Raw genomic sequence first — 27134 nt, 5'->3', positions numbered from 1 at the left:
CCGCGGCCGCGGGGACGACGACGGCGGACAGATGGCGCGAGGGGAGTGGACGAGGGCGGCAGCGCGATGACGTGGCCTCTCCTGATTGGACAAAGTGAGGTGGCGGGGCAGCGGACATGTCCGGCGCGGGAAGAAACGTCCGGCGGCGCGGAGGGAGTTGGATCTAGGGTTTGATCTGCGCGGAAATTTTGGAGGGAGACACATATTTATAGGTAGAGGGAGCTAGGAGAGTCCAAATGAGGTGCGGTTTTCGGCCACGCGATCGTGATCGAACGACCGAGATGATGGAGGAGGTTTAGGTGGGTTTTGGGCCACTTTGGAAGGGTGTTGGGCTGCAACACACACGAGGCCTTTTCAGTCCCTCGGTTAACCGTTGGAGCATCAAACAAAGTCTAAATGATACGAAACTTGACAGGCGGTCTACCGGTAGTAAACCAAGGCCGTTTGGCAAGTCTCGGTCCAATTCGGAAATGTTTAATCCCCACACAAGAAAGAAAAGTAGAAATGACCACCGGAGGAGAACGAAGCGCCGGAATGTGAAACGGACAACGGGGAAAATGCTCGGATGCCTGAGACGAACACGTATGCAAAAGAAATGCGCATGATGACATGATATGCAATGCATGACACGCAAGAAAAGACAAGGCAACAACAGAGAATAACTGAACGACACCTGGCACATCGGTCTCGGGGCGTTACAACACTCCACCACTACGAGAGGATCTCGTCCCGAGATCTAGAATGGCACCGGAGGGAAAAACGAAAGAGGAAGAGAAGAGGTAAAATTAAGTTGCTTCTTTGACAAACGAATGAAACCAAAGAACCTTGTGAGGTTGAACAAATTCAAGCAAAGAATACAACGAAGGTGAACTAGGTCGAAAACACTCCGGTTAAAGAAGGGGATCAAGGAAAACCAAAATTCGGGCGGCACTCCAGTTGAAAAGAAAAGGAATTGAATAATAACTTGATAAGATGAGAAGATACTTGATGAAATCACAATACACTGCCTCCGTAACTATTGAATGAATTGAAACAAGGGGTAAGAAAGATCTCGGACAACACTCCGGTTTAAAAGAGATGAAAAACTTGGTAAAATGAAAGAGCTTGAGCAAAAAGGGACACAACACTCCGGTTAAAAGGATAAGCACGATCAAAACATGGTCCTAACAATCCGAGAAGATGGGTTGAGGAGAGCAACATCACAATGTCTCCGGAACGAATGGAAACAAGATCTTGGGAGAGCACGGTTACGCAAATGGTAGAACGGAGTTGTTGGAAAAAAACCAACAATGTAAGAATAAGTTTGTAGTGGGCTTATGGAAAACATCTCAAAACTATGAGGTGAAATTCTGCCACTAACAGAAACGACATATTAGATTGATAACAACAAGGAGATGAGAAGCTTAATTCACCGGGAGGATAGATGAATAACTTGGGTCATTTATAAACAACATAGATAGCAACAAGCCATAGGGAAGGCTTTAGGTGAAATATAACCCAAGATAATTCCAATGACGAGCTTGATGGATTTAAGATATCTCGATCTTGACAACATGTGAATCATGAACCACATAGGGAAATCATCGAGAATGGCATAATACCACCTCAACTGATGCGGTAGAAAGAATTGAACTCCGGATTGCAAGATGAAGAATGCTTGGGCCCTTTAGAAAAGAATCTCGATGAACCCTTCGAGAAGGAGTATCAAACGAAAAGAGAAAGAAGTTGAAAACACAAAGTGAAACCTTGTAATGATTTAGATGGATCTCCGTGATAATTAGAGTTTGGAACTCCGGGAAAGAAAGATGAGCTATTGGAACCAAGAATAAGAATAATGAGCCACTTCGTAAACAGGAATTAAATAAACTCGATGAAACAAGAATAGGAATTACATTATGCCTCCTTCACCAATTAAATTGATGACAATCAACGAATTTGGCACACTACTTATTCTCGTAGAAAGGATTAAGATAGATATAGCGTCAACTTGGAAAGGTCTTCCATGAACCACCGGTGGGATTTGGAAAACAACGAATGAGTTGATATGATAACCAAGGAAGGGAATTCTTGAACAAACCACCTTAAGGATTAAAATGAACGAAAATACATGAGAGAGTTTTGATACAAGAGAACAAAGAGATCACGAGCTGATAAGAGAATATTTGATTGACGCACCGGCAAGATAGGAGAATGATAACTGACAGCTGAGAATGAATAAACCTGAATTGATGGACTCCAGATAACAAACTGGGAGGACTCTTGAATTACTTCGGATGGGTGAAAAGAATATCTCACAATCGAACACAGTTATGAGAGGATGGCAACAAGCTAGAATCACGAATCTTGAAGAGAATGGAGCAAGATTTAAGAGAAACTCTTCTTCGGTCTTCAAAATCTGAGAATGACGACGAGAAACACCACCAATAATTATTGAGGCACTCCGGAATGAAGAATAGAAAAGTTGAGCCAACGATGAAAAGAATTGTGAAAGATCTAGGAGAAAACATTTGACTGATGACAATTTGGAAAAGAATTTGAGATTAACTCCGGGAGAATAAGAAGATTCAGGTAAGATCCTGGGAAAAGACCTGTGGGTTAGGGCCCACTCAAAAGAAACACCGTTGAACGATTCAAAAGAGAGAAAGCACCGGTTGAATTAAATGACTTGAATGAGGGGACATCCTCGAAAGAGCTTGAATGAATGCAGAGTGGAAAACACGAATCTTCGAGATATCTTGAGCACTCCGGAACAATTAAATAGCGAGAAGTGAATGAATATGAGGTGCACCGGCATGAGAAGGTATTTGAAACGAGGAAAAAAAATATGATCAACACAGAAAACTTGAATTGAAACCACCGGAGAAGAAAAAAGAATGAAGAAAGATTAACTTGAGACTCCGTTATCATCTTCATGAGAATCACCGGATAAGAATATTGATGGAAAAAGAATGGAAAGTCTTCACATGAATAAAATGGATACTTTATTAAGATATAAGAGTCCTTGAATAAAAAGGGTGGGAGGGAGGGAAACAAAGTCAACTTGAAGACGGATGAAACGAACAACGTTGAGAAGAGTTAGAGTTGATCTTGCGAATGTTGAAATGATCGGGTCCACTTGAAGAAAAACACACCGGTGAAAAGGATTGACATGACAGACTTGATGATCGAGAAGGATTAGTATTCACATCGGAGTATGAGAACACCATTTGGGGAAGGTATGGAATCAACATTTGACTTCGAAGCAACTCGAATACCACAACTCAAAACAAAAACGAAGGGATTGGCTTGCAGAATAAGCCGGAACAACCATATGATAGAGATTTCGTCCGAAGTTTTCGTGGTGGGGCCTACACGGGCTCGATCGTACATCACCATCATGTACAAGGAAGTGCACATGACATACGAAGCGTCCCCGAGTCGGTATAGCCATGGACTCTTTAAGACACAACGAGACCACTGTAAAACTGACCGTGAATAGGCGGACCACTAGACGTCGAACCCCAATTTCATATCATACACCTGTCGGAAAGAAATCCTAAGAGCTACTTGAATTCCCACCTGTGAAACTCCCAAAATTTTCTGGTTATGCAATCAGGTGTTGGGGATACAGGGGAAGCATAATATCTCACCCAAAACTAGCAAATCCTACATCCAGCTGTATCCATCCTTCAACACATAACCAAGAAACCTTCGGAAATCGTCTACCTCAACCTTCAAAAAGCATCCGTTATACAAGTTATGGCGATACTCCCGAACTCCCACCCCAGTACTGGGTGGCGTCGAGGTTATCTCACCAACGAACTGCATAAAAGAGATTTTCGATGTCGGCGTACTAAACTCAGGTATTCCAGAACTACAACGATAAAATTATGATGACAACACCTCAGAGCTCAACTCCCCGGGACACTTCCACTAAACCCCTGACAGGAGGCACCAAGACAATGTTCTCATCATAAAACCATCGGAACGATTCCAAGATACCCGCGTGATCCTAAAAAAATTTAGTGAAATTTGAGAAGAGAAGAGTCAAAACTCTACGTCAGGATGCCTTACCAGAGCGATGAGGAGACTGGGAAGTAAAAGAATTCCTAATCTCTCCGATATATAATTCCTAAAAGACTCAAAACATTTTTCTAGACACAACTTGGCCACTAAAAACGATCAAGCAATGGGGCTCCTAAGGTCGGGGAAGGCTCTGATACCAACTTGTAACGCCCTCAATGCGGCTATATCTCCCAAGTGTCGAAGCACGACTTAGAGGCATAACCACATTGAAAGCAATGTCGCAAGTGAGGTAATCTTCACACAACCCATGTAATAAAATAGGGGAAGAAGTTACATAGTTGGCTTACAATCGCCACTTCACACAATTACAAGAATAAAGCATTACATCATCCAAATACAATCAAGGTCCGACTACGGAACCAAAATAAAAGAAGAACCCCAAATGCGACACGGTCCTCGATCGACCCCAACTGGGCTCCACTATTGATCAACTAGAATAAAACCACACAAAGGACAAAATCTTCATCGAGCTCCTCCTGAGCTTGGTTGCGTCATCTACACGGACTCATCGGCACCTGCAAGCTAGTTTTGGAAGTATCTGTGAGCCACGGGGACTCAGCAATCTCGCACCCTCGCGATCAAGACTATTTAAGCTTATGGATAAGGTAAAGGTATGAGGTGGAGCTGCAGCAAGCGACTAGCATATATGGTGGCTAAACATACGCAAATGAGAGCGAGAAGAGAAGGCAAAGCAGGCAAAGCACGGTCGAACAACTATGATCAAGAAGTGATCCTAGAACAACCTACGTCAAGCATAACTCCAACACCGTGTTCACTTCCCGGACTCCGCCGGAAAGAGACCATCACGGTTACACACACGGTTGATGCATTTTAATTAAGGTCAACTTCAGGTTTTCTACAACTGGACATTAACAAATTCCCATCTGCCCATAACTGCGGGCATGGCTTTCGAAAGTTCAAATCCCTGCAGGGGTGTCCCAACTTAGCCCATTAGAAGCTCTCACGGTCAACGAAGGAATAGACCTCCACCCGAGACATTCTGATCAGACTCGGTATCCCGGTACAACAAGACATTTCGACAGGGTAAAACTAAACCAGCAACACCGCCCGAATGTGCCGACAAATCCCGATAGGAGCTGCACATATCTCTTACTCAGGGCACACTCAGATGAGCTTTCCATACAACTAAAACCAAACCTCGAGTTTCCCCGAGGGGGCGCTGCACAGGACTCTAGTTTGGACCAACACTCAGAGGAGCACTGGCCCGGGGGGGGGGTAAAATAATGATGACCCTTGGGCTGGCCGACCCAAGGGAAAGAAAAGGCTAGGTGGCGAATGGTAAAACCAATGTTGGGCATTGCTGGAAGAGCTTTACTTAAGGTGAACTGTCAAGGGGTTCCCATAATAGCCCAACCGCGTAAGGGACGCAAAATCCGAGAACATAACACCGATATGACGGAAACTAGGGCGGCAAGAGTGGAACAAAACACCAGGCATAAGGCCGAGCCTTCCACCCTTTACCAAGTATATAGATGCATTAAGATAACATAGCAGTATAATGATATCCCAACAAGTAAATAAATGTTCCAACAAGGAACGGCCTCCAATCTTCACCTGCAACTAGCAACGCTATAAGAGGGGCTGAGCAAAGCAGTAACATAGCCAATCAACGGTTTGCTAGGACAGGGTGGGTTAGAAGTTCAACATGGCAATTGGGAGGTTGACAAGCAAAAGGTAGGCATCGGAGCATTGGCATAGCAAAAGAGCGAGCAAACTAGCATGGCAAAGATAGTAGTGATTTCGAGGGTATGATCATCTTGCCTGAAATCCCGCAAGGAAGAAGAACGAGTCCATGAAGAAGACAAACGGACGTAGTCGAACGAATCCTCACAACACGACGTTACCGGAAACAACCCGAAGACGCAACACCGGAAAGAAGCAAACAACATAGTAAACAACCAACACAAGAACATGGCATGATGCACAATCAAGTATGATGCATGTCCGGTTTAATGAAGCATGGCATGGCAATATGCACAAACAATACTACAAATTAAGTGGAGCTCAATATGCAATGAGTTGCATATTGACGGAGCACCACATCAATTATTTAGTGCGATCTCGTTTATGTACCCAACAATATTAAACGTTGTTAAACATGGCAAGAGAGTGAAGCAAAGCAAAACTACCTATCTAGTCAAGTTTAAATGAGGTCGGGAACAACAAACAACAAATTCCGGTAAATCCCCATATGTATATTTTAGATTAGGTCCTGTTCTGCCCTAAACACAATTTTAGGGTTGTTAAACATGCAAAGTAAGGCCACCATGATAAACTAGGCAAAATTCTACCCCAATTACATATAAAGTTTATTAAATTCGAAGTTACGGTTATTTAGTTATGAATTAAATCATTTTAGCATGACATAGGAGCAATTTTAAACAAATATCATTTTAAACATTTTAAACATAGATGAAAGTTGGATATTATTAATCTACACAAAATTCTGAGCAAGTTTCATATATAAAACATTTTAATCCGATGCACGGTTAGTGAGTTATTAAATGCATGAACTAGGGGGACTATTCTGCAAAACTGACAATCTCCTAGAAAAATAGGAAAATGCCAGGCGCTGAAAAAAACATGGCATGGGCTGAAACAAGCTGGCCCAACAGGAGGAAAAAAAAACAGAGGCGGGGCGCTGGGTGCGGCTCACCCATGGGCTTCGGCCCAGCTGGAGGGGAAGCAGGCCGGCGCGGAGAGAGGGCAGGCCGAGGCGGGGGCGGCACGCTGGTCCGGACTCGGGCGCTGGGCCTGGGAGGCCAAGGCGGCCCACGCGAGCGAGGAAGGCAGCCCAGGCGAGCGAGGGCGTCGTCCTCCTCGCGCCTGGCGCACGAACAGGAACAGGGGCGGCGGCACCCTAGGTCAATGGCGGCGTAGCGGCGACTCCGGCAGGCGGGCACGACGGGGAGACGTGGGGACGGCCGGATCCGGTCGCTCCGGACCTATTCCGGCCAGATCCGGGGCCGGGAGGCCACGGGGTGGCGCCGGCCCAGCGAGGTGGAGGAGGGCACTCCGGCGAGGCGGCGGAAAAGTCCGGCAAGCGAAGGCGGCTGCGGCGATGGCGGTGGCGGTGCCGGCGAAGGAGGTGGCCGGACGTGGACGCGCGAGGCTCGGGAAGCTCGCGGCGAGCGGCGGCGCGGTCGGGCCTGCGCGGACCCGCGATGGGCTCGGCGGGCCGCGGCCGCGGGGATGACGACGGCGGACAGATGGCGCGAGGGGAGTGGACGAGGGCGGCAGCGCGATGACGTGGCCTCTCCTGATTGGACAAAGTGAGGTGGCGGGGCAGCGGACATGTCCGGCGCGGGAAGAAACGTCTAGCGGCACGGAGGGAGTTGGATCTAGGGTTTGATCTGCGCGGAAATTTCGGAGGGAGACACATATTTATAGGTAGAGGGAGCTAGGAGAGTCCAAATGAGGTGCGGTTTTCGGCCACGCGATCGTGATCGAACGACCGAGATGATGGAGGAGGTTTAGGTGGGTTTTGGGCCACTTTGGAAGGGTGTTGGGCTGCAACACACACGAGGCCTTTTCGGTCCCTCGGTTAACCGTTGGAGCATCAAACAAAGTCTAAATGATACGAAACTTGACAGGCGGTCTACCGGTAGTAAACCAAGGCCGCTTGGCAAGTCTCGGTCCAATCCAGAAATGTTTAATCCCCACACAAGAAAGAAAGGTAGAAATGACCACCGGAGGAGAACGAAGCGCCGGAATGTGAAACGGACAACGGGGAAAATGCTCGGATGCGTGAGACGAACACGTATGCAAAAGAAATGCGCATGATGACATGATATGCAATGCATGACACGCAAGCAAAGACAAGGCAACAACAGCGAATAACTGAACGACACCTGGCACATCGGTCTCGGGGCGTTACAGAATTCAAACACATATTTCATTAATAATGAGCATGAGTGTAAAGTGGCTAACCTTGGCGGAAAGCACATAGAGGCTGCTGGAGCATCATCCTCACAAGGCACAATTGATGCTTTGGTGGTCTTTGCCCTCTTCTTTGGTGGTCCTCTACATGAGCAACAACAAAGTAGTTAACATGTATGGCTGCTTACAAAAAAATGCAAGTGAAGCAAGTTACACAATTAAATTGATTACCTCATAGCTAAAATAGCAGCAATGTCATTTGGGTTACCCTTCTTGCATTTATGCCAATGATGCCCATAGTCCTTACAAATAGGGCATAAGTGTTGGCCGCTTTTTCTTTTCTTCTCACTGTAGCCTTTATACCTCTCAGTTTTATGCCTACCCACCGTGGATTTAAGTAGTGGTGGATACATGAAGAATCCATAGTCAGATTTAGGCCATTGGTTCTTGTCAACCATGGCAGGAATTAGTTGGTCATAGGCTGCTCTAAATTTGTCAATGGAGTAATACAAGTCCACATAGTTCTGTACGTGTGCATTGATAAGAGATGTGATAAATGCTAGACCATGTTTGCAAGGAAGGCCAGAAACTTGCCATTGTCTACAAGAACATGTCCTATCAAGCAAGTTGACCACAAACCTAAAGCCGCTGCCTCCCAATGCTGTCACTTCAGCAACTTCTTCTGAGCTTTCTACCACCTCCAAGTTTAATTCTCTAGTCTTTGCATTCAACTTCTTAATTATGTGGGGAAGAATCAACCCAACCAACTTCCTTGCTACTTTCCTCCTTTGGTTCCACATGATCATAATCATCTGCCTAACCTTATCAAAGAAGTCGTCCAAGTTCAAGGACTTGTGGTGCTTAATCCAATTATTGAAGCACTCAGCCAAGTTGTTTGTAACATAATCCACCTTGGAAATTGTTGAGAACTGACTCCTAGACCACAACCTAGTGTGCCACCTCCTAAGATATGCAGTTGCCGCTGGCTTTGCTATGTCCATTGCAACCCAATTTTTTTTAAAATATATATGGGTTCCATGAGTAAGCAGCAGCCCAAAGGTGGTCATCAAACACCTTCCATGAAACTTCTTCTTGAAGTTGGACACCAATTGAAACATACATTCCCTATGTTCAGCCTCTGGGAACACTTCTTTTACACCTGTCATCACTGGTTGCCCAGCATCGATGCATATGGTTAAACCCCTTGGGGATCCTACGGCTTGTCTAACCATTTGCATGAACCAGGTCCAATTCTCATTAGTTTCAGAATCGAAAACACCCATACAAACTGGATACATCCAACTATGGCCATCAATGGCGGTAGCACTAGCCAGCTGCCCCTTGAACCTGCCTGTCAAGAAGGTGCTATCTACTGCCAAGTATGGCCTGCAGCCATTAAGGAACCCGTCGATGCAAGGCTTGAAAGCGACAAAAATTCTTTTTAAATCTGATTTTATCTTTTATTGTGTAATGATCAATGATCACTATGCTACCAGGGCAACAACTTTCAATTTGTGCCTTGAAACTATACAGGTTGTCAAAGCTTGTATCCCAATCACCATATAGTTCCTTCAAGGCTAGCAGCTTACCCATATAGACTCTCTTAGAGTTGATGTCGATTCCATGATGCTCTTTAAGCTTCTTTCGCAATGCCTTTGGTCCTAGAGTTGCATCCTCAATTAGCCAGTCCTTCACGTGCTCACATATCCACCGCTTGTTTGCATTCTTCAACTTCTTTTTTCTTTTTGTACTAGAGCAATCATGACCAGAAGGGTTCTTTCTCACCTACAAAAGATGAACATAGAAAATTAGTACTAGAGTAAAGATCATGACCAAAAATTAAGCACACATGAGTAAATATCATGACCACAAATTAGTACTAGAAAATTACCATTACTGTGCACTCATCTTCCATTGTAGAAGCATATATCCTCCATGGGCACTTATCTTCATCCCTTCTTGAACAATAAGCTCTAAACCTATGTGGTGCACTCTTTTCGGTGTCAAACTCAAATTCATGTTTGATTGCATGCTGAGAAAGCGCCAATTTAAACTCTGCCATATTGGGATATTTTCTTCCTTCGTTCATTGGAGGATCTAATTTATTATATTCAAAGTATGGTGCATGATCTGCCTCGTGATATTCCTCATCTTCCTCTACTTCAACCTCTGACATGCTCTCATCCTCGCTCCCATCCTCGCTCTCATGATCAGGAACATAGTCTTTGTCTTTTTCTTTATTGGAACAAGGAACCATGATAAGAGGTATAGGTTCATCCTCTAAATAAATATTTTCCTCATCAACACCAACATGCTCATTCTCAAGTACTGGGTTGCGAAGATAATCATCATCATCATCATCATCATCATCATCTTGTTCTATGTTGTTAGGTTGGCTATGCACATCACTATGCCACTCTGTGATAGGCTCATATGGTTCCGATGGATCACAATATGCAACAAACATGTGCACAACCTTTGTCTTAGAGTGTTTCTCAAACATCAACACTAATTCTTGGTCAGATGTTACTTCAGGGTAGATTTTAAGAAAATCATCATAGTACTGAACATGTGCAACTTCCAAATAACAAGGCGAGTACTGCTCTACGATTGACTCAACCAAGTCCTTATAATTTGTTAAGTCGGAATCAATAACCTTATCAAAACAGAAGCATTTGATATCCTTCCTAGCCTTTTTTGGGCTGCCAAGCAAATTGATTTTCAGCACATAAGTTGAATTTCTATCCATCCTGTAAAAACCAAATAAACTTAATCATGAGTACTTTCTACTCCTTGGGGATCCTAGGTCTTCCTTATACAGTAGCATGTGTAAACAACCCATGTGCAAAAGACCGATTGTGTATGAACATATTTGCTTTATATTTTAACACATTATAACTAATCTGTTGCAGATTTGACAGCAAATATCCATCTCTAAATGAAACTCCTAAGTAATCTGTTGCATCTTGACAAATCTAGAAGAGAGGTGCAGCAAATATGTTGCATTTGGGATCCATCTCTAAGTAATCTTCAAGGCCATCTCTAAGTAATCTGTCAAATTTAAAGAAGAGATGACTCACCCATCTAGACAAGCAGATGTAGCTGTTGGAAATATGCCCTAGAGGCAATAATAAATTAGTTATTATTATATTTCCTTGTTCATGATAATCATTTATTATCCATGCTAGAATTGTATTGATAGGAAACTCAGATACATGTGTGGATACATAGACAATACCATGTCCCTAGTAAGCCTCTAGTTGACTAGCTCGTTGACCAATAGATGGTTACGGTTTCCTGACCATGGACATTGGATGTCGTTGATAACGGGATCACATCATTAGGAGAATGATGTGATGGACAAGACCCAATCCTAAGCCTAGCACAAAAGATCGTGTAGTTCATATGCTAAAGCTTTTCTAATGTCAAGTATCATTTCCTTAGACCATGAGATTGTGCAACTCCCGGATACCGTAGGAATGCTTTGGGTGTTCCAAACGTCACAACGTAACTGGGTGGCTATAAAGGTACACTGCAGGTATCTCCGAAAGTGTATGTTGGGTTGGCACGAATCGAGACTGGGTTTTGTCACTCCGTGTAAACGGAGAGGTATCTCTGGGCCCACTCAGTAGGACATCATCATAATGTGCACAATGTGATCAAGGAGTTGATCAGGGGATGATGTGTTACGAACGAGTAAAGAGACTTGCCTTTAACGAGATTGAACAAGGTATCGAGATACCGACGATCGAATCTCGGGCAAGTACAATACCGCTAGACAAAGGGAATTGTATACGGGATTGATCGAATCCTCGACATCGTGGTTCATCCGATGAGATCATCGTGGAACATGTGGGAACCAACATGGGTATCCAGATCCCGCTGTTGGTTATTGACCGGAGAATGTCTCGGTCATGCCTGCATGGTTCCCGAACCCGTAGGGTCTACACACTTAAGGTTCGATGACGCTAGGGTTATAAGGAATAGATATACGTGGTTACCGAATGTTGTTCGGAGTCCCGGATGAGATCCCGGACGTCACGAGGAGTTCCGGAATGGTCCGGAGGTAAAGATTTATATATGGGAAGTCCTGTTTTGGTCACCGGAAAAGTTTCGGGTTTTACCGGTAGTGTAGCGGGACCACCGGAGAGGTCCGGGGTCCACCAAGTGGGGCCACCAGCCCCGGAGGGCTGCATGGGCCAAGTGTGGGAGGGTACCAGCCCCAGGTGGGCTGGTGCGCCCCCCCACCAAGGCCCAAGGCGCCTTCAAGAGGGAAGGGGGGCAAACCCTAGGGCAGATGGACCCTAAGGCCCACCCCAGGTGCGCCTCCCCCTCTCCCCCTTGTGGCCGCCACCCAGATGGGATCTGGGGGCTGCCGCCACCCCTAGGGAGGGAACCCTAGGTGGGGGCGCAACCCCTCCCCTTCCCCTATATATACTTGAGGTTTGGGCTGCCCAAGACACACGAGTTCCTCTCCTTCTTGGCGTAGCCCTACCCCTCTCCCTCCTCGTCTCTTGCGGTGCTTGGCGAAGCCCTGCTGGAGTACCATGCTCCTCCACCACCACGCCGTTGTGCTGCTGCTGGATGGAGTCTTCCTCAACCTCTCCCTCTCTCCTTGCTGGATCAAGGCATGGGAGACGTCACCGGGCTGTACGTGTGTTGAACGCGGAGGTGCCGTCCGTTCGGCACTAGGATCTCCGGTGATTTGGATCACGACGAGTATGACTCCTTCAACCCGGTTCTCTTGAACGCTTCCGCTTAGCGATCTACAAGGGTATGTAGATGCACTCTCCTTCCCCTCATTGCTAGATTACTCCATAGATTGATCTTGGTGATGCGTAGAAAATTTTGAATTTCTGCTACGTTCCCCAACAGTGGCATCATGAGCTAGGTCTATGCATAGTTTCTATGCACGAGTAGAACACAAAGTAGTTGTGGGCGTTGATTTTGTTCAATATGCTTACCGTTACTAGTCCAATCTTGATTCGGCGGCATTGTGGGATGAAGCGGCCCGGACCGACCTTACACGTACTCTTACGTGAGACTGGTTCCACCGACTGACATGCACTAGTTGCATAAGGTGGCTAGTGGGTGTCTATCTCTCCCACTTTAGTCGGATCGGATTCGATGAAAAGGGTCCTTATGAAGGGTAAATAGCAATTGGCATATCACGTTGTGGTTTTTGCGTACGTAAGAAACGTTCTTGCTAGAAACCCATAGCAGCCACGTAAAACATGCAAACAACAATTAGAGGATGTCTAACTTGTTTTTGTAGGGTATGCTATGTGATGTGATATGGCCAAGAATAATGTGATGAATGATATGTGATGTATGAGATTGATCATGTTCTTGTAATAGGAATCACGACTTGCATGTCGATGAGTATGACAACCGGCAGGAGCCATAGGAGTTGTCTTTATTTATTGTATGACCTGCGTGTCATTGAACAACGCCATGTAATTACTTTACTTTATTGCTAACCAGTAGCCATAGTAGTAGAAGTAATAAGTTGGCGAGACAACTTCATGGAGACACGATGATGGAGATCATGATGATGGAGATCATGGTGTCATGCCGGTGACAAGATGATCATGGAGCCCCAAGATGGAGATCAAAGGAGCTATATGATATTGGCCATATCATGTCACTATTATTTGATTGCATGTGATGTTTATCATGTTTATGCATCTTATTTGCTTAGAACGACGGTAGTAAATAAGATGATCCCTCATAATAATTTCAAGAAAGTGTTCCCCCTAACTGTGCACCGTTGCGACAGTTCGTTGTTTCGAAGCACCACGTGATGATCGTGTGTGATAGATTCTAACGTTCACATACAACATGTGTAAGACAGATTTACACACGTGAAACACTTAGGTTGACTTGACGAGCCTAGCATGTACAGACATGGCCTCGGAACACAAGAGACTGAAAGGTCGAACATGAGTCGTATAGAAGATACGATCAACATGAAGATGTTCACCGATGATGACTAGTCCGTCTCACGTGATGATCGAACACGGCCTAGTTGACTCGGATCATGTAATCACTTAGATGACTAGAGGGATGTCTATCTGAGTGGGAGTTCATAAGATGAACTTAATTATCCTGAACATAGTCAAAAGGTCTTCGCAAATTATGTCGTAGCTCGCGCTTCAGTTCTACTGTTTAGATATGTTCCTAGAGAAAATTTAGTTGAAAGTTGATAGTAGCAATTATGCAGACAGTAGAAGGCTTATGTCCTTAATGCACCGCTCAGTGTGCTAAACCTCGAACGTCGTCTGTGGATGTTGCGAACATCTGACATACACATTTTGATAACTACGTGATAGTTCAGTTAAACGGTTTAGAGTTGAGGCACCGAAGACGTTTTTTAAAACGTCGCGAAACATATGAGATGTTTCGAGGGCTGAAATTGGGATTTCAGGCTCGTGCCCACGTCAAGAGGTATAAGACCTCCGACGATTTTCTTAGCCTGCAAACTAAGGGAGAAAAGCTCAATTGTTGAGCTTGTGCTCAGATTGTCTGAGTACAACAATCATTTGAATCGAGTGGGAGTTGATCTTCCAGATGAGATAGTGATGTTTCTCCAAAGTCATTACCACCAAGCTGCTAGAGCTTCGTGATGAACTATAATATATCAGGGACATATATGATGATCCTTGAGATATTCGCGATGTTTGACACCACAAAAGTAGAAATCAAGAAGGAGCATCAATTGTTGATGGTTGGTGAAACCACTAGTTTCAATAAGGGCAAGGGCAAGAAGGGATACTTCATGAAACGGCAAATCAGCTGCTGCTCTAGTGAAGAAACCCAAGGTTGAACCCAAACCCGAGACTAAGTGCTTCTGTAATAAGGGGAACAGCCACTGGAGCAGAATTACCCTAGATACTTGGTAGATGAGAAGGCTGGCAAGGTCTATAGAAGTATATTGGATATACATTGTGTTAATGTGTACTTTACTAGTACTCCTAGTAGCACCATGGTATTGGATACCGGTTCGGTTGCTAAATGTTAGTAAACTCGAAATAAAAGGCTGCGGAGTAAACGGAAACTAGCTAAAGGTGAGCTGGCAATATGTGTTGGAAGTTTTTCCAAGCTTGATGTGATCAAGCATCGCACGCCCCCTCTACCATCGAGATTGGTGTTTGCGTTGAGCATAGACATGATTGGATTATGTCTATCGCAATACGGTTATTCATTTAAGGAGAATAATGGTTACTCTGTTTATTTGAATAATACCTTCAATGATCTTGCACCTAAAATGAATGGTTTATTGAATCTCGATCGTAGTGATACACATGTTCATACCAAAAGATATAAGATAGTAATGATAGTACCACCTACTTGTGGCACTTCCACGTAAGTCATATCGGTATAAAATGCATGAAGAAGCTCCATGTTGATGGATCTTTGGGCTCACTCGTTTTGAAAAGTTTGAGACATGCGAACCATGTCTATTGGTGTATATGCATGAAGAAACTCCATGCAAATGGACTGTTTGGACTCACTTGATTTTGAATCACTTGAGACATGCAAATCATACCACATGGGCAAGATGACTGAAAGCCTCATTTTCAGTAAAATGGAACTAGAAAGCAACTTGTTGGAAGTAATACATCTTGATGTGTGCAGTCCAATGAGTGCTGAGGCGTGTAGCGGATATCGTTATGTTCTTACTTCACAGATGATTTGAGTAGATGTTGAGTATATTTACTTGATGAATCACGAGTCTGAATTATTGAAAGGTTCAAGTAATTTCAGGGTGAAGTTGAAAGATCGTCGTGACAAGAGGATAAAATATCTATGATATGATCATAGAGATGAATATCTGAATTACGAGTTTGGCACAAAATTAACACATTGTGGAAATTGTTTCACATCTAACAACCTGGAACACCATAGTGTGATGGTGTGTCCGAACATCATAACTGCACCCTATTAGATATGATGCATACCATGATGTCTCTTATCGAATTACCACGATAGTTTATGGGTTAGGCATTAGAGACAACCACATTCACTTTAAATAGGGCACCACGTAATTCCGATGAGATGACACCATATGAACTGTGGTTTAGAGAAACCTAAGCTGTCATTTCTTAAAAGTTTGGGGATGCGACGCTTATGTGAAAAGTTTCAGGCTTATAAGCTCGAACCCAAAGCGGATAAATGCATCTTCATAGGACACCCAAAACAGTTGGGTATACCTCCTGTCTCAAATCCGAAAGCAATAAGGGATTGTTTCTAGAATCGGGTCCTTTCTCGAGGAAAAGTTTCTCTCGAAGGAATTGAGTGGGAGGATGGTGGAGACTTGATGAGGTTATTGAACCGTCACTTCAACTAGTGTATAGCAAGGCACAAAGAGTTGTTCCCGTGGCACCTACACCAATTGAAGTGGAAGCTTATGATATTGATCATGAGACTTCGGATCAAGTCACTCCCAAACCTCGTAGGATGACAAGGATGCGTACTACTTCAGAGTGGTATGTAATCCTGTCTTGGAAGTCATGTTGCTAGACAACAATGAACCTACGAGCTATGGAGAAGCGATGGTGGGCCCGGATTCCGATAAATGGCTCGAGGCCATAAAATCCGAGAGAGGATCCATGTATGAAAACAAAGTGTAGACTTTGGCAGAACGGCTCGATGGTTGTAAGGCTGTTGAGTACAGATGGATTTTTAAAAGGAAGACGGACAATGATGGTAAATGTCACCATTAAGAAAGCTCGACTTGTCGTTAAGATGTTTTCCGACAAGTTCAAGGAGTTGACTACGATGAGACTTTCTCACTCGTAGCGATGCTAAGAGTCTGTTGGAATTATATTAGCATTATTTATGAAATCTTGCAGATAGGATGTCAAACATTGTTTCCTCGGCGATTTTCTTGAGGAAATGTTGTATGTGATACAACCGGAAGGTTTGTCAATCCTGAAAGATGCTAATAAGTATGCAAAGCTCCAGTAATCCTTCTAAGGACTGGAGTAAGCATCTCGGAGTTGGAATGTATGCTTTGATGAGATGATCAAAGATTTTGGGTGTATACAAAGTTTATGAGAAACTTGTATTTCCAAAGAAGTGAGTGGGAGCACTATAGAATTTCTGATGAGTATATGTTGTTGACATATTGTGGATCAGAAATGATGTAAAATTTCTGGAAAGCATATAGGGTTATTTGAAAAGTGTTTTTCAGTAGAAAACCTGGATTAGGCTACTTGAACATTGAGCATCAAGATCTATGAGGATAGATCAAAAACGCTAAATGGTACTTTCAAATGAGCACATACCTTGACATGATCTTGAAGATGTTCAAGATGGATCAGTCAAGGAAGGAGTTCTTGCCTGAGTTGTAAGGTATGAAGTTAAGACTTAAAGCTCGACCACGGCAGAAGAAAGAGAAAGGACGAATGTCGTCCCCTATGCTTTTGTCATAGGCTCTATACGGTATGCCATGCTGAGTATCGCACCTGGTGTGTGCCTTGCCACATGTCTGGCAAGAGGGTACAAAGGTGATCCAGGAGTGGATCACTAGATAGCGGTCAAAATTATCCTTGGAGTAATAAGGACATGTTTCTAAATTATGGAGGTGATAAAGAGTTCGGCGTAAAGGGTTACATCGATGCAAACTTTAACACCTATCCGAATGACTCCGAGTAGCAAACCGGATACGTATAGTGGAGCAACCATTTGGAATAGCTCCAAGTGGAGCGTGGAAGCAACATTTATAATATGACCTAGAGATTTGCAAAGTACATACGAATCTGATTGTTGCAGACCCGTTGACTAAAACCTCTCTCACAAGCAAAACATGATCAAACCCCAGAACTCATTGAGTCTTAATCACATGATGATGTGAACTAGTTTAGTGACACTAGTAAACTCTTTGGATGTTGGTCACATGGCGGTGTGACCTGTGAGTGTTGATCACATGGCGATGTGAACTAGATTATTGACTCTAGTGCAAGTGGGAGACTGTTGGAAATATGCCCTAGAGGCAATAATAAATTAGTTATTATTATATTTCCTTGTTCATGATAATCGTTTATTATCCATGCTAGAATTGTATTGATAGGAAACTCAGATACATGTGTGGATACATAGACAACACCATGTCCCTAGTAAGCCTCTAGTTAACTAGCTCGTTGATCAATAGATGGTTACGGTTTCCTGACCATGGACATTGGATGTCGTTGATAACGGGATCACATCATTAGGAGGATGATGTGATGGACAAGACCCAATCCTAAGCCTAGCACAAAAGATCGTGTAGTTCGTATGCTAAAGCTTTTCTAATGTCAAGTATCATTTCCTTAGACCATGAGATTGTGCAACTCCCGGATACCGTAGGAGTGCTTTGGGTGTGCCAAACGTCACAACGTAACTAGGTGGCTATAAAGGTACACTACAGGTATCTTCGAAAGTGTCTGTTGGGTTGGCACGAATCGAGACTGGGTTTTGTCACTCCGTGTAAACGGAGAGGTATCTCTGGGCCCACTCGGTAGGACATCATCATAATGTGCACAATGTGATCAAGGAGTTGATCATGGGATGATGTGTTACAGAACGAGTAAAAGAGACTTGCCGTTAACGAGATTGAACAAGGTATCGGGATACCGACGATCGAATCTCGGGCAAGTACAATACCGCTAGACAAAGGGAATTGTATACGGGATTGATCGAATCCTCGACATCATGGTTCATCCAATGAGATCATCGTGGAACATGTGGGAACCAACATGGGTATCCAGATCCCGCTGTTGGTTATTGACCGGAGAATGTCTCGGTCATGTCTGCATGGTTCCCGAACCCGTAGGGTCTACACACTTAAGGTTCGATGACACTAGGGTTATAAGGAATAGATATATGTGGTTACCGAATGTTGTTCGGAGTCCCGGATGAGATCCCGGACATCACGAGGAGTTCCGGAATGGTCCGGAGGTAAAGATTATATATGGGAAGTCCTGTTTTGGTCACCGGAAAAGTTTCGGGTTTTACCGGTAGTGTACCGGGACCACCGAAGGGGTCCGGGGGTCCACCAAGTGGGGCCACCAGCCCCGGAGGGCTGCATGGGCCAAGTGTGGGAGGGGACCAGCCCCAGGTGGGCTGGTGCGCCCCCCACCATGGCCCAAGGCGCCTCCAAGAGGGAAGGGGGGCAAACCCTAGAGCAGATGGGCCCTAAGGCCCACCCCAGGTGCGCCTCCCCCTCTCCCCCTTGTGGCCGCCACCCAGATGGGATCTGGGGGCTGCCGCCACCCCTAGGAAGGGAACCCTAGGTGGGGGCGCAACCCCTCCCCTTCCCCTATATATACTTGAGGTTTGGGCTGCCCAAGACACACGAGTTCCTCTCCTTCTTGGCGCAGCCCTACCCCTCTCCCTCCTCGTCTCTTGCGGTGCTTGGCGAAGCCTTGCTGGAGTACCACGCTCCTCCACCACCACCACACCGTTGTGCTGCTGCTGGATGGAGTCTTCCTCAACCTCTCCCTCTCTCCTTGCTGGATCAAGGCATGGGAGAAGTCACCGGGCTGTACGTGTGTTGAACGCGGAGGTGCCGTCCGTTCGGCACTAGGATCTCCGGTGATTTGGATCACGACGAGTACGACTCCTTCAACCCGTTCTCTTGAACGCTTCCGCATAGCGATCTACAAGGGTATGTAGATGCACTCTCCTTCCCTTCGTTGCTGGTTTCTCCATAGATAGATCTTGGTGACACGTAGGAAAATTTTGAATTTCTGCTACGTTCCCCAACAGTAGCCGCATCCTTCGGTGATACTTGGCCTCGCTCCGGTGCTGCCCCTTGACCGCGCAAGGCTGAGACCGCTGCACGGCCGGCCTCCCCACCATGGCCGCCCTCCGCCTCCCCACCATGGCCGCCTTGCTCGTCCTCCGCAGGTTGGCCGCCCCCCGCCTCTCCACCATGGCCGCCCTCCGCCTCCCCACCATGGCCGCCTTGCTCGTCCTCCGCAGGTTGGCCGCCCCCCGCCTCTCCACCATGGCCGCCTCGCCCGTCCTCCACGGGTTGGCCGCCCCCCACCTCCCCACCATAGCCGCCTCGCCCATGGCCCTCCTCCACCCCACCCACCCTGCCATCGTCGGCCTCGCCCTCCTCCATGCCGCTCTCCCAGCCTCGCGCCGTCGCTGGATGTGTCGTGCCGCTAGGTTTAGGTCTCAGGGGAGAAGGGGGAATCGGGGGGGGGGGGAGGGGAGGGGATTGGGGGCAGAAGGGGAGAGATCGGGACGGTTCAGTTTTTCCTTTTTCTTTTTTAGTGTGATATAAAGCAGGGGTAAATACGACTTTTCCTGTCAAAGTTGACGGTGTTAACAACAAAGAATGACGGAAGTGTCATAGAAGGAAGAAATAAAGTTATGTTGTCAAAGAAGGAAAAAATAAATTTTTAGGGCCAAAAAGGGAACCAAAATTTAAGAAAGGGCCAAATAAGGAATTCTCTTCTTGAAATCATGTTCGCATTGAAACATTTGCATTTTTCAATGACTTTGTGTTTGAGCAAAATATACATTGGCTTTAAAAAAGATATGTACCTTTAAAATCATGATTGCTTTCAAAATATTTTCATTAGTTAGGAGCTTTAGGTTTGAGCAAACATGTATGATTGGAGCAATAGCCCTTTTGTATACAAATAATGAAGGAGCTAGCATCAAACATTGAATAGCAGATGAACAATAGTTCAAAGCGTCTCCATAATAGCAATAGCTATCGTTTGACATTTGTTTTATAACTATCAAGCATGCCTAAGACATCATTCAATTGAATCCACGTAACAAGTATATAGGGGCACCATCACATAGATTAAAGAGAAAAGAGGGATTAATCAATAGTTCAACACTAAGGCCCTGTTTTGTTTGGCTGTGGATTTCTAAAATCAGCTGCGAAAAATCTACTGTGGAAAAACAGCTGTGAAAAATCTGATGTGAAAAATATGTAGGTCATTTGACAAACCAGCTGATACAGCTTTTTCAAATTTTAGCCCGCAGCGGAATCAGATTTTGAAAAGCACGTCCTGGGCTGCTTTCGCTTTTGGTTCAGATTTTGGCAGCGGATTTCTGAAATCGGATTCTGCTGGGTTCGCCCTTTGGTTCAGATTCTGCTGCGTGGCAGCGGAATCCGTCGATAAAAGCTGAACCAAACAGGGCCTAAAGCATCGACCACTTGCATGGTGATAGGAGCCAATGGCAATGTGTAAGTCTCTAAGTTGCCGTACATATCCTCAAGACTTGGGAGTGCTCCATGGTCAGCAATGCATCGTTGTACGCACAGCTTTGCTACAACCGATACATGCACCTCAAACAACATGCTGGTGTTTTTACCTGATAAAATAGGTAGTGGTTTAAATTTATTTGCCAGGTGTAGATTGTACCAGTAACTTGTATAAAAAATGCAATGTTTCATTATGATCACCATCCAACTATTTTTACAAAAGAAAAACTGAATCTAGAAAACAAATGTTGTTTTCCGCTGTAATACCTGAATGAGCTAGTTAATAAATTTAATCTGAATTTGACATCAGAAGCATTAGATTTTGTGAGCTTCTCTATGAAATTATACTGTCATGCCATGTATACAACAGAGAAGTATCACATGGATTTCATAGAGAACTAAAGAAACAAAATTTTCATGTATTAATAATTTCATAAAGTATCTAATCTGAACAATCCAATTAGATATACAAGCAGCTATATATACAACACAAAAGTAGAGGCATGACAGTATAATAAACACTGTCGATCTCTTGGGTTGTACATTGTAGGTTACCATCCTAAAGTTAACTTGGCAACAACCTAGATTGCAACCTATGTCGTGGACTGGCGGGAGACACAGAGGTGACCTGCAAGCCAAGATGAGGGAGGGGGGCAGTTAGAGAGAGAGAGACACGATGACGACTTGCAAGCATGTGAATTATAGTCCAGTAAATATCACATGGCATTGGGAGGAAAACAAAAATTAAGGCGCTGACAATTAGTAGAACCCAATACCCAGATATTGAATAAGGTGTGACGCTAAAGTTAGTCCAAGCATCTCTCTGTCAGAACATCCACAACATTTCACCTCTAAAGTTCACCTCTAAAGTTCACCTCTACATACTTTTTTACTAAATAATGTTTCGCCAATAATGCATCTCTCTGTCAGAAAATCCAACCGATGGTGGAGTTTTTTTGTAGGTAAACAGCAGCAGTAGGCCAGAACCTACTGTGAGAAATTCAGTACCAGTCATATACAATACCCAAAAGTTTCTACCATTTATTAATGCACACTGAAAAACAGACATCAGATGATCATATAAATGCACAATAGAGGATCTACAAACCTGAATAGCAGGGCAAAGCCATACGACTCTGCCATCATACTGAAGACAGGCCAGCCAATAAGGACAAGGAAAAGTACGACCCTGAAAGCAATCGAACATTGCACATTCAGGTGATCTTGTTAGCTCATAACTGAACTGGAACTGAACAATTTGGATACATGACTAATTCTTAGGCCTGCATCGTTACATGCATATGACCTTGCGATTCTTGGGCTTTGTGAAGAACTGTACGGTTGACTTCAGCCCAATGGCCAGCGAAACACCAGAGACGAAGATAATCTGACATGAAATACATGATAATTAGGAAGGAATAGCTTAGAGCGAAGTATAAGTAAGCACAACCCGATCTCTGTTGAAAAATGTGAAACAATTTTAGCAGGAGTTCAGAGATGCAAGTGCATTGTACAAGACAAGCCTCACTTAGTTAAACTAAACATCCAACATGCATACTTAGAAACTATTAGATCGTTTCTCCTGGTTAGAAATAGTTTGAGCGAGTTTAGAAGAAACTTTAGCAACTATTAGATAGTCCCTCCTGATTATATCTTCCTGGAAATCTCTACAACAACCAGTGACCAAACAGTAAAACACCCAATAGTGCCAAGCATGAACAGATGTACACTATAATTATACGAAGTGCGGTTCTGTGAATAGTATCTAGAGGAAGCAATTCTTATTCCATCCAGCCCTTCATCCGGCACAGCAAGATGGATCCATATCCATAATTGGCATTGTATGAACTGCAGTTTTCTTCATTAAATCTAGACTGAGAATTGGACAAATTTGCTTCCGTGTACAACAGAGAGATATATCAGGGGAAGAGAGAGAGCACGGAAAGGAGCGGGGAAGTACCTGCGCATGGAGGGGAGGCTGGCCTCGCCAGCGTCTAGCCGTGGGGGTGAGGAGGAGCACGTGAACGAGGGCGGCCTCGACCAAAAGAACGGCGATGGTGACAGATTTGACGGCCTCGGGCTGCCATTGTCAACACCTACCTCGCCATCCTCGTTGGGCGGGGAAGCATCTACCCACGGCGCTGCTCGTGTAGGCACGGCCTGGGGCGACTGGACTTTGGGCATGAAGCTCCTGTCCATCCCCTTCCCCGTTGTTCCTCTACCTCCCTTCCTCCTCTCTGCTATTCATCCCCTTCCCCGTCGTTCTATCTCCCTTCCTCCTCTCTGCTACCCCTGGATCCGCCTGGGTCGGGCCGGGACGAGATAGGGAGGAGCCTAGCGGCGTCCGGCGCGGGAGGATGCGAGAGGAAAGAGATGATGGAGGAGGGGTGCGGCAGCTGTGGCGGGTGACAAGCGAGGAAGGAAGGAAGCAAGGAGAAGGGGCCACGTGTTGCTCAATGCAGTGGGTCTCTGTTGTGGAGACCCACTGCATTGAGTAATACGTGACAGTACTAATCTTAAAGCATTGAGACGACTTCTTCTTCAATCCCGCTGTGAAATCCCAACTACCCATCCGTCATTGCATTCAACGAGTTCGCGAGGCCTGTCGCCAGCGCTTCGCTCCGGACGTGATGCCTGCTGGTGGTGGTACTGCCTGTCGCCCCTGCCGGTGGAGGCCACGCTCCTCGACACCGGCGAAACTCTGCTGCTCGCCGCCGGTCTGGCCAGAGCACCGTCGTCTTGCCATGGCGTCTTCATCGTCGGGAAGGAACTCGCTGTGGTTGGAATCGAAATTTGGTGAAGGTTAACTGCTTGCCGCCGGTGTCGTGAGCACTTCATCTCGATACCACAGGAGTCCAAGAAAATTCATCTAGTCTAGCGAGATGACAATGAAGTTGTTTGGTCGGCTGCCGCCGTCTGCCCAAAGAACCGCCGTCTTGCTACGACGTCGTCCTTGTCGGCAAGTTACTCGCTATGGTTGCAATCGAGATTTGGAGAAGGATCGAGGTGAAGTTGAGGTGAAGTCACCTGTTTGCTTTAAGATTGGTACTGCCACGTGTTGCTCAATGTAGTGGGTCTCTAGAACAGAGGTATACGACCAGGTCGTATAGGATTTTTTTTCCATGTGGGAGGCGTCTGTGGGGACTGAGCGAAAAAATGCACTGTGCAAGAGACAAACGATTTGACATCGTCGCACGTCCGGTTGTCTTCGCCTTTCCTCTACAAGTTAATTACATCTGCAGACAACAACTTGTAGGAAAATAACAGAATCATAAAAAACTAAAAAAACCCAGAAAAATGATACACTAACTTAACCAATAGCACGTTTTGATACAATTTCCGTCAACTATAACAGTGCATGGTCTGTCGCTGTTAACTACCGCTACGTTGCCCTTTTGCTCTCCCTCTGTCCTATGTGGGTTCCAGTCGTTAATGGGATAGAGAGATAAATAAACAAAAAAAAAGCGATGGTGCAGTACAATAACTTGTAGGGAAATAACAGAGTCATAAAAAACTAAAAAACCCCAGAAAAATGGTACACTAACTTAACCAATAGCATGTTTTGGTACAATTTCCGTCAACTATAACGGTGCACGGTCTGTCGCTGTTAACTGCCGCCACGTTGCCCTTTTGCTCTCCGTCTGTCTTATGTGGGTCCCAGTCGTCAGTGGGATAGAGAGATAAATAAACAAAAAAAATAAAGCGATGGTGCAGTACAATAACTTGTAGGGAAATAACGGAATCATAAAAAACTAAAAAACCACAGAAAAATGGTACACTAACTTAACTAATAGCATGTTTTGGTACAATTTCCGTCAACTATAACGGTGCACGGTCCGTCGCTGTTAACTGCCGCCACGTTGCCCTTTTGCTCTCCGTCTGTCTTATGTGGGTCCCAGTCGTCAGTGGGACAGAGAGATAAATAAACAAAAAAAATAAGGCGATGGTGCCCTAATTCGAACAGTAGACCTGCCTTAATACCACTCGATCGCTGACCACTACTCCAGAGCATTCGCAATGCGGAAATCGAGGCAAATAACTATCTATACTTACAGCTTCAGATACGTGCTAGCCTTGTTCGGCTGTTTTCGTTTTTTACGTGTTCTTTTTGTTTCGGTGTTTTCGTTTTATCTTTTTTCAGATCTTGGGATTCTTCAATTTTTCGGTTTTTTGCACATTTTTTATATACCTTTTGTAATATACTGTGTACTAGACAAATACTGTACAGGTTCTATCCCATCTTGAAGATAACACGCCGCTCGCGTCGACGCTGTACGCCTCGTCTATGCAAACCTAGTGCAGCCGCTGATGCAATCCGAGGCCATATCACGCGGCGCAATCGGAACAAAGTAGGGTCGCGTGTTATAGGGTCCGTCTCTTTTTACACTTGTGCATTGCGTTTGACATAATGGTAGTACATGCCCAGTAGGCCAGTAGACCCAATTGAACGTAAGACACCCAAAAAAACCACTGGAGCAGCGGCTCAAAAAGGCCAGCGCAGCTTGACCCGCGAGTCAGCCTGCGGACGAGATTTAGGTGGGACTAACAATGAATCTGACGGCCAAAAACAACTACAAGTGGCAATGCAATGATTAGAAATGCCGATGGTCTGAGAGGACTCGAAGGGTGCTCAGCTATAATGTATTTAAATTTCATCTCATATGAAGAATTCACGATATAATTCATTTCACGGGATATTAGACCCTTAAAGAGATGAAAGTTTCAACGTTTTGTTCAGGCTCTATATTTCATGAAGTTTTTGAAAATTACTTAAGATATTGGAGTTGCTCTAGGAAACATGTGTGTTCTTTTTTAGTATGTGTTTTGTAAAAAAAGTTTTGATACAGTAGAAAAATTATTTTAGAAAATTGTCTAGTATGTGTTCTATAAAAAAAGTTCAATATAAGCGTAAAAAGGTTTAATATACATTAATAAATTCATCATATACAATAATGATTAGTGTGTATTTAATAAATGTTCATCGTATAATTAAAGAAAGATCACTGTATATTAAAAGATGTTCAATATATATAACCAATTATTCATCATATATTAATAATGTTCAGTGTGAATTTATACAATAATGATCAGTGTGTATTTACAAAAAAACGTATATGAAAAAGTCCAGTGTGTATTTGAAAAAAATGTGCACCATATATTAGAAAAAAGTCGACCGCATTGGAAAAAAAGTTCACCATATATTGCAAAAGGTGTACAAAAAAGAAATGTGTAAAAATAAAAAGGGGAAAAAACTGAAGAATACCCAAGATCTAAAAAAAGATAAAAGAAAAAAACGAACCGAAAAGAACACATAAAAACGGTAACAGTCAAAAAAGGCGAGTACGTGTCTGAAACTTAGAGTATATATATACTGTCTCCTCAGTTATATCACCATGGGTGGAGTAGCGTCTTGGTCAACGAGTTCTCTGTACATTGGTTGGTCTGTAGCTCGAATCCCACTGACAATTGGGACCCGCACAGGGTAGAGGGGAAGCAAGGTCACGTTGACGCAGTTAACAGCGGAGGACGGTGCACCGTTATGATTAACGGAAAATGTATCAAAATGTGTTGTTAGATAAGTTAGTGTACCATTTTTCTGGGTTTTTTTAGTTTGTGTATGATTTTGTTAGTTCGCTACAAGTTTTTGTACTGTAGATGTAATTAACTCTTCCTCTACCACCACGTGTAGCAACCGGACAGATTGACTTTCATCAACGATCCAATTCACCTAGGAAGGACCAGCCGAACCTCACTGAAGAAGGGCCACAAGTCATTCAAACGTGAAGAACAAGCACTGGTCAAACTTATTACCATGCAGTCAACCGATCCAATGTCAGCAGAGGAAGTCAAAGCCCATCCGACGACCACGAGCAATACGCACGGGAGGAGCTCCGTGGAGGAGGGTCGGCTAGCATCCTTATAGGTTAGAATACTAGAAGAGGTGTCATAATAG

At 44.5% G+C, this 27134-nt stretch overlaps 1 long non-coding RNA gene across 2 annotated transcripts; it reads right to left on the bottom strand.

The window, feature by feature from the left end:
- Positions 1 to 21580: 21580 nt before the first annotated feature.
- On the bottom strand, positions 21581 to 23596 carry LOC123058338 (uncharacterized). Of its 2 annotated transcripts, XR_006427160.1 has the most exons (4): positions 23142 to 23596; positions 22488 to 22568; positions 22290 to 22370; positions 21581 to 21809 (listed from the first exon to the last, which is right to left on the bottom strand). It is a non-coding gene; the product is annotated as an uncharacterized lncRNA (long non-coding RNA). The 2 variants fall into 2 exon arrangements; XR_006427159.1 differs by having other exon boundaries at positions 22290 to 22568.
- Positions 23597 to 27134: the final 3538 nt, after the last annotated feature.

Source organism: Triticum aestivum, chromosome 3A, assembly GCF_018294505.1.
Source record: "Triticum aestivum cultivar Chinese Spring chromosome 3A, IWGSC CS RefSeq v2.1, whole genome shotgun sequence".
Classification (NCBI taxonomy): Eukaryota; Viridiplantae; Streptophyta; class Magnoliopsida; order Poales; family Poaceae; genus Triticum; species Triticum aestivum.
The sequence above is the reverse complement of the archived record's forward strand: the minus strand, read 5'-3'. Positions and strand labels throughout refer to the sequence as shown.